General features: G+C 38.7%; 1 pseudogene; it reads left to right on the plus strand.

The window, feature by feature from the left end:
- Positions 1-1,755: 1,755 nt before the first annotated feature.
- On the plus strand, positions 1,756-4,845 carry LOC139784771 (uncharacterized; annotated as a pseudogene).
- The last annotated feature ends 4,281 nt before the right edge of the window (positions 4,846-9,126 follow it).

Raw genomic sequence — 9,126 nt, forward strand, 5'->3', positions numbered from 1 at the left:
TATGTGCCATTGTGCTACAACTCAATTTGAAAAAAAAATTCGGGATATCTAAAATTTTAAATTCTTTAAAAGAGTCGTACTTAATGACTTTTCCTGTTCAGATTTTCCTAATCAACCAAATCTTAAAATATTATATATGAAATAGGGGTAGATAAAACTGAGGAATATAATAGAATTCAAGAAAGTTTCCGGTACTGAGTAAGTAGAGAGAAACACGTTGGTCAAACGCGGCAGTATTTTTTCGAGCTTAACTGCCGTTCCTTCGCCGTGGGGCGAATTTGTTTCAGGTAATTTGCATGCACAGATATGCAGGACGGACTGCAGATATAAATTGGCGTTGTGGAGGCTGAGCTGCGGCCGAATTTCGGGGATTCTGTGTTGCTGCGACTATTTAGAGGTTAGGTGATAGAAGCGGAAACAAGCACGGAGAAACCGAAGCCAGAGCACCGCGAGGCGTCACGCGTCGATAAAGAAGAGAGTGACAGGAGGAAAGAGGTGCTGAAGAGATAGCAAAAACGAGAAGAAGACTTAGATGGATGAGAAGGAGGGGGAAGGCAAGAAAAAAGATACTAAAGACGAGAAGGAGAAGGGGACGATAGAAAAAGGTAGAACTACAGGAGGCAGGCCCACGAGAGCGGAGGAGCTGTCAAGAGTAAGAGATAGGACAGGAAGCCAAGGAACAATTGTAGAATACATAAAAAAAAGAGGAAGGGAGGAAGAAAAAGAAATAGCAGAAAGGGCCGAAAAGGAAATACTGGAAAATTTTAGTAAAGAAAAAAGGGTAATAAGATCGCCGCCAAACAAAATAAAAAGAGAGGAAGGGAAAGAAGAAGGCATGGAGGCGGAAAGAATGCTGAAAGAAATCTTAAAAAAAATGGAGGAACAAGAAAGAGAAAAAAAGAAGGATAAAGAAGAGATAATGAAAGAAATACACGTCCTGAGGGAGGAATATAGAAAGAGAGAAATGCTTTGGGAAGGGCAAAAAGCGAATTTAGAAAACAGAATAAAACAGTTGGAGGAGAAAGCACAAAAAGCGGAGAATTGCGGAGGCGAAAAGCTAGAGAGCAGAGAACTAATGGAGAGAATGAAAGAGATGGAAAGAAACGCTGAATTAGCCGAAAGGAGAAGAAGGAAGAATAACATAATTGTAAAAGGAATAAAAGTAGAAAGTGGAGGTGAAGGAAGGGAGAGGATGGTGAAATTACTTGAAGAAATCTCCAAAAAAAAGGTGGAAGTGGATGAAGTGCAGGTAATTGGCCGGGGAGAATACAAAATGACGCTAGTCAGATTTAATAGATGGGAGGATAAAAAAGAAATAATGTCAAAGAGGAAGGAGATAGGAAGAGCAAGAAAGATATATATGGATGATGATCTGACGGCAACAGAGAGGCAAATACAAAAGCAGCTATGGAGTATAGTAAAGGCGGAGAGAGAGAAGGGGAAGAAAGCAACGGTAGGATACCAAAGAATATGGATAGACAATTGTGAAAAGAAATGGAATGAAAGCACCGAAAGGCTGGAAAACAGAGATGTTTTTCAGAAAGAGTAGAGAAGAGTAAAGACTGGGAGAGGGAGAGAGGGAGAGTGAGAGAGGAGGGAGAAGAAGAAAATAAGGCGGAAAAAGAAGGGGGATTAAGGATATGCTTCTGGAACGTAGCGGGACTAATTAAGAAATGTGAGGAAACATGGAATTATTTGGAAAATTTTGATGTGATAGGACTAGTGGAGACATGGGTGGAGGACGATAAATGGAGGAAGATTAAAAATAAACTGTCCAGTAAATTTATTTGGAATTGTATACCAGCGAAAAGAGAACACAGAAAAGGAAGAGCAAAAGGAGGGATAATAACAGCGGTCAACAAGAATTTGAAATTGGTAGAGACTAGGGAGATTAGCGACGAAGTGGCAGAAATAAAAGTAGAATATAATGGAAACAAATGGAGAATAATCACGTTATACAGTCAAAAGATGGAAGATACGATGGATACACTAAGGGAGAAGATACAAGAAGAGGACGAAGAATGGTTGCTAGTAGGAGGTGATTTCAATGCGAGAACGGGAAGCAGAGGAGGACCGATGAATGAGGAAGAAGAGATAGAAAAGAGGAGCGAGACCAGAAACTCGGTAGATAAAGTTATAAATAGGGAAGGACGTATACTAATAGATAAAATAGAAGAAAGAGGATGGGCGATACTAAACGGGAGTTTCGGAAGAGAAGGGGGATGGACTTATATAGGAGATTTGGGATCATCGGTTATAGACTATGTCCTAGGGAATGATAGAGCAGGAGAAGAAATAAATATGGTGGAAGAAGGAATCAGAACGGAATCGGATCATGTTCCGCTGGAGGTGGAGTTGATGGGACCAAAGGTGATGAAGGCAGGTGGAAGGAAGAAAGAAATAGAATTAGAAAGAAGCGACTGGACAGAAGAAGGGAGGAAAGAATATCATGAGAAATGTGAAGGATGGGCGAGTACACAAACAGATACGGAAGATATCTGGAAGGAGATGAAAGAAAAAGTAAAGAGCGCTATAACGAAGCATAAGAAAAGAATAATACCATGGAGATTAGGAAGAAGAGAATGGTATAATAAAGAATGGAAGGAAAGGAAAAGAAGGCTGAGAAAATCGATGAGGAACTGGAAAAAGGGAAGGATCGGAAAAGAAGAGTTTGTGAGGGAAAGAAAGGAGCACAAGGAATGGTGTAAGGAGCAGAAGAAGAGGCACGAAAGCGAGGAAGAAGAAAGGATAAGGAACATTAAAAACGAAGCGGAAGCCTGGAAGTATATAAATAAATATAAGAAAAAGAAAAATGAAGGGATAAGCGAGGAGATACAAATGGAGGAATGGAGAGACCACTTCATGAAAATGTTGGGAGGGACGGAGGAAAGAGTGGTGCTAGACATAGAAGACGAGGAAGAAGAAGACGGCACGAGGACGGAGAGTATAAACGGAGTCGAAGAAATATCAAGGGAGGAGGTGATCGAAGTACTAAAGAAACTGAAGATGGGAAAGGCAACTGGAGAGGACGGGATTGAGAACGAGGCGTGGAGATTTATGCAAAAGGATGTAGGCGAAGAATTCCTGAAGCTAATTAACAGAATCTGGAAAGGAGAGGGTATACCGGGAGATTGGAATAAAGGTATGATCAGCCCAATATACAAAAGAGGAGAGAGAAACGACCCAAAAAATTACCGAGGAGTTACGCTAATGAATACGGCGTACAAGATATATGCAAGTATCCTAAATGCCAGATTGGAGAAAGAGATAGAGTCTAAGTTAAGGGAAGTGCAATTCGGGTTTAGAAGGAATAGAGGAACGATGGATGCAGTATATACAGTAAACTATGTAGCGAATAAGGAGCTGAGTAAGAAAAGTGGAAAGATTTTTGCATTCTTTGTAGATCTCAGAGCAGCTTTCGATAAAGTGGATAGAAGAAAACTGAATGAAATAATGAAGAAGATAGGAATTGAAGGTAATTTGAGGCGAAGAATAATGGAGACATATAAAGAAACGAGAAATGTAGTGAAGATAAGAGACAAGAAGACAGAGGAATTTTGGACAATAAACGGATTGAGACAGGGATGCCCGTTGAGCCCGAATCTATTCAATGTATACATCATGGATTTAGAGGAAGGAATGGAAAAAGGACAAGCAGGAGGACTGGTGATAGGGAAGGAAAAATTCTGGACAGTATCATACGCGGATGACGTAGTGTTAATGGCGACGAAAGAGGCGGAATTGAAGGAAATGATGAGAAGATTCAAGAAGTATTTGGAAGGAAAAGGCTTGAGTTTGAGCCCAGAGAAATAAAAAATAATGGTGTTCGAGAGAGCGGGGGGGAGAAGGAAGAAGAGGGCATGGAAATGGGGGGAGGAGGAAATAGAGGAGGTCAAAGAAATAAAGTATCTAGGATATATACTACAGAAGAATGGAGGAGCGGAGAATCATATAAAGGATAGGATGAAAAAGGCTACAATAGCGATGAAGAGGACATGGAGCATAGGCGAGAGAATATTTAAAGAGGATTTCGGGAGAAGGATGAAAATGTTTGAGGCACTGGTAGAAAGCGTGGCATTATATGGAGCCGAAATATGGGGGTGGTTATACGAAAGCAGATTAGATAAAATAAAAAGAAAGTACGTTAAATGGATTTTAGGATTGGATAGAAGAACCCCGAATTACATAATATCGGAAGAGGCCAAAATAAAGGAAATAAAAATGAGGGCAATAAGGAGAGCTGTGAGGTACGAGGAGAAGGCGAGACAGTCAGAAAAGAAAATAGTTCAAGCATGTATAAAAGATCTAGATCTAGAGAGGAGCAGGCCAAGGAAAGAGGAAAGCAAATGGGAGATGAAGAGAAGAGAACTAATAGAGAAGGCAGGAATGGAGAAGGAGCAGCTAGGGAAAGAAATGGAGGCAGAGGACGGGGAGGCGGCGGAGAACCTCGTAAGGAGAATAGAGGAAAAAGAGAAGGAAGAGAGACAAATAAGGATAAACGAGTCAAGATACAATAGCAATTATAAAGAGATTGTAACAGAGGAGCTACCAAAGTATCTACTAGGGAAGAAGAAGAAAAAAGATAGAATGTTGATAGCCAGATACAGATGTGGGAGCGAGGTAAAAAGCAGTGAACATTGGAGAGGGGAAGAGGATAGAAGATGCAGAATATGCCAAAGAGAAGAGGAGAATATAGAACATATACTAAAAGAATGCGAAGCGACAAAAAATGAGATACAGTTAAAAGTATTTTTAGGAGAGGAAGGAAATGGACTGGAGGTAATGAAATGGATAGAAAAGGTTAGAAGGGAAGCGGAAGGGGGGGAGGGGACGGAAGAAGAATAGTGGGAGGGGAAATGGAAAGACAGAATGCTAGTAAATTGTAAATGAAATATAAATGTATGTATGTAAAGGAGAAAGCGTAAATTTATGTAAGGGTTGACGGAAGTCATCCTAAGCCGCAAGGCAAGGATTAAATAAATATAATATAATAATAGAATTCAAAAAATTGTTAATAATAAAAGAGTTACCGATTTCTGTCTAAAAAAATCTACGTGATTTGTCTAATTTCCGCAAATTTTGAGATATCAAGCTAATTTTTTTTTTAAATGGATAGAGTATCATTAAAGGTAGGTTGGTATTGAATTTGGCGAGGATCGGTGAAGGGGTTACCGATTTTTGCCTAAAAAGTGTATAAGTTGTACATATAATCTTATATAGAGTATCATTAAAAAAATGTTGTTTTGAATTTGGCGAGGAACGGTGAAGGGGTTACCGATTTCTGCCTAAAAAATGTATAAGTTATTTGATGGATACAGTATCATTTAAGGAAGGTTGTTATTGAATTTGGCGAGAATCGGTGAAGGGGTTACCGATTTCTGCTCAAAAAGTGTATAAGCTATACATGTAATTTTATATAGAGTATCATTAAAGGAAGGTTGGTATTGACCACTAAAAAAAAACGCGTTAATAATAGTACCTTATGGGTGACGTGAAGAGCTATTGAAAATATGTGTTTATGAATCATACATTGGTGAATAAGATTAGCTAGAACACAAATGTAATAACACAAATAAAATCATTTAAAAAAAAGACGCTCGGGCGAAGCCCCAGGTAACCAGTATATTATATATCTCAAAAGGCAGAGCTTTTGAGCCCGCGTGAAGCGCGGGCGAAAAAGCTAGTTGCTATATCAAACGCAATATTATCATGTAATGGCATTGCTGCCATTATCCGAAAAAAGTTCGCACGAGTATATGCTGCAGTAATATGTTATTTTTTCAGTGCTAAGAACAGTAATTTGCTAATATGTGTAGCACTGACACAAACTTGCAAATTTCTCAAACTTTCTTTGTTTATAACTTTTAAATAAGTAATGAGCGACGATTAAGTTATAAGGAAAGATTACTCAGGGGCATGACAACATATGTCAAAGTCATCGAAGGTGGCTAACCTAATGTATATTTTGGTGTCTGGTCAATATCTCTCGGTGAAAATGATCCCAACAAAAAAAATCCCACTCTAAATGTTCCGAAAAATTTGAGCCCTTGTCAAAAACGTCCTGTTCATTAGCATCCCAGTTTAAAAATCCCGCCGGTTGTAGATACACCCTTACCTATCCCTGCATGCGGGGAGGGGCGTCAGCCCCCCCGCCTACGCATGTACTGTCTATACGTGTACTGTCTACACATACATATCCGGGAATCAGCACATATTTTTGGTGATATTTCATTACGTGCCTTACTTTTGCAAAGAAGTTTTCTATTGATTGTGAATTATTGAGAATAACGCTGCATTTTGTGACAAATCAGAAAGGCCGAAATCTTGTTCATCGCGGATATATATGTATTTCATCATGAGGGTGCTGGAAAATATATTTGGTGATGTATTTTACATAAAACCGGTAAATGTCGTGAACGCTGCTATACATTTACTAAAAAAGGAGGTTAGTATTATTGTGCGCTATAGTACGCAATTGATTTTGTTATTGATGATATTAATGATTTTATAGGCGAAGTAACTGAAGAATTTGATCATTCTCATGCTGCCAAAGTTGAGGTTATGAAGGTAATGGCTAAACTACGAAAGCAAGCAAAAGAAACTCAGGAGCCGACAGGAGTTATTGTTGCTGCGTCTGTTGCTGATGTGTCTGTGGCAGCTGCTGGGCAGCTTCCAAGCCGAAGAGATCTAAGTTGTACGGTTGCCGTATTCGACATGCTAACCAAAATGTACCACTGAATCCTACTATTGCTGATTTTGTAGTGACTGACGGTTATTGCAATACGTGGAAGAATGAATTATTTTTGCAAAGTAATTGTAGCATTATATAAGACAAAGAAAAAAACTGAGAGAATATTGATTTTCGCAACTGAACGAAATTTGAATGCATTACGTTCGTGTGATGTTTGGTATACTGACGGTACATTTCGCGTTGTTCCTAATATATTCTGTCAAATGTATACTGTTCATGGGGCAGTTGGAGGTGAGGTTTTGCCACTTGTATTTGTGTTGACTACTGGTAAAAGTGAGTCAGTCTACATCAAGAGACACGGTAGTGTCTCGCGCCAAGTACACGCGAAGCGAGACCGCACCGTGACTCTTTTACGCGAACGCACGAGTTGCGAGTACCCGAGATTTTGAGATCTCAATAACCGCTCAACCGATCAAGTTCTAAGTAGACCCAATAGATAGCTTGGGTTTGAATTATATAATAAGAGTATTTTTATTTTTCCGCTACGTGCCCTACGAGTGGAGATATTACAATGCAAAGTCTGAAATGCTAAATTTTACAATTCAGATACGTCGTCGTCATCATCTCCGCACGGTTCTCTTTTGCCCCGATAGATGGCGTTTGAGAACATCTCGAGCGTCCCCCCGGGTCCCCTCCATGATAATGTTGCTACACTGAAAAAAGACAGCATATACGCGTACGTGTGCGCTCGTCGCTCAGTGCGTTCGCGCAGACAGCGCGCTGTCAGTTAGTTATAACCTAGAAATACATATCGCGTTTGCGCGTAACACCGTGGTCTCTCATCATTAAATACTAAGTACGATCGTTCAATTCCGAATTTCGGTCGCGTCACGCAAGGGTCGAAGTGCCACGAAATTAGGATGTGGGTGTCACAAGAGGCGAAATATCAGTGGGTCGGAGATATGTAGTGACAGTCGTGACCGTTACTATGTTTACGCGAGCGTTACTTCTGTAGTAACTTACGATAATTCACTCGTTTACGCGTGATGAATTATCATAAGTTACTACAGAACCCCCGTTTACGTGGAGGAATTATCGTGTAAGTTACTACAGAAGTAACGCTCGCGTAAACGTAGTACGTGACAGAGGGGGAGAAAGAGAGAGAGAGAGAGAGAGAGAGAGAGAGAGAGAGAGAGAGAGAGAGAGAGAGAGAGAGAGAGTGTGTGTGTGTGTGTGTGTGTGTGTGTGTGTGTGCGTGTGTGTGTGTGTGTGTGTGTGTGTGTGTGTGTGTGTGTGTGTGTGTGTGTGTTCATCAATATATCATATAATATTATATATTAACCGGAGGGATACCGAGGAGATCTTTAAGAAGGAAGGTGCATCCAAAATTACTCACGTATGTATATGCTGTCTTGTAATTGTCTTGTAAATTGCTGTCTTGTAAAAGTTGAAGAGAACGAGAAAGTGATCTGTAGCGCAATTCGTATTGTAGGCAAGTTAAAATATTAATTGAATCGAGTCCATTATATCATAATAGACGTTGATTTTATATCTTGGTGTCTGGAAATATTTTAATTATTCACGAAAGCAATAACAACAAAATAAATTTTGGTAAATATTCGTATTCTGCAATCTCTAACATTTTAAAAAATAATTAAATTAAATATGTTCTTCTCAAACACAAAAAAGGTTAAATTCTAAAAGGATTAATTAATATTTAATCTAAATATATCATAATAAAAATTAAATAGCAAAGTTTTTGGAAGTGGTGGACAAACCAGTTTATATTTTTAATGCAAACTTTACCTCGAATTTTTATATTTATTGTCAGTCATCAGAGGATTTTTTTCTGCAGATATTTGAAGACTGGCGGATAATGAATTTTCTTATGATTGAGCGCATACACAATTCTCTCTATTTAGATACTAACTTTTTGAATTCTGTTACACTGAGACTTTATTTTGGAGTATGGCAAACTCTTTGGTAAGAAAGTTTTTAACAAGGTAAGATTATGCAATATAATTATAATTAAATTATCGTTTGGGAATATTATATATAACATTAACATAATTATTTTTTAAGGTAATTATGAAGGAGAGGGGCTTCCTTACCGATTTGGGTGAAACTTCACAAATTTGTGTATTTTAGTGCGTAAAACATGAATCTGCAAGTTGAAACTGTCGCTCTCAATTTTAGGAAAAACGTTACTAAGTACTAAAATTTACAGTTGCGTGGTTAGGATGTCTGTTATACCAACATGATGTAGACGCACATGATCATGCGTAGTGATGTAAGTGCATGGAATTACAGTAATAGTGCAGTATAACAGCAACTTCTCATAATAGTCTGGCGCTTTACTTTATTTGTGTGCTATTATTTGACTTTGTATTTATATAGACTTTGCAATATATACCAATTATTTTCTGTTTTAAAAA

Source organism: Temnothorax nylanderi, unplaced genomic scaffold, assembly GCF_030848795.1.
Source record: "Temnothorax nylanderi isolate EJ_2023f unplaced genomic scaffold, tnyl_v1.0 TNYL_tig0674_pilon, whole genome shotgun sequence".
Lineage (NCBI taxonomy): Eukaryota > Metazoa > Arthropoda > Insecta > Hymenoptera > Formicidae > Temnothorax > Temnothorax nylanderi.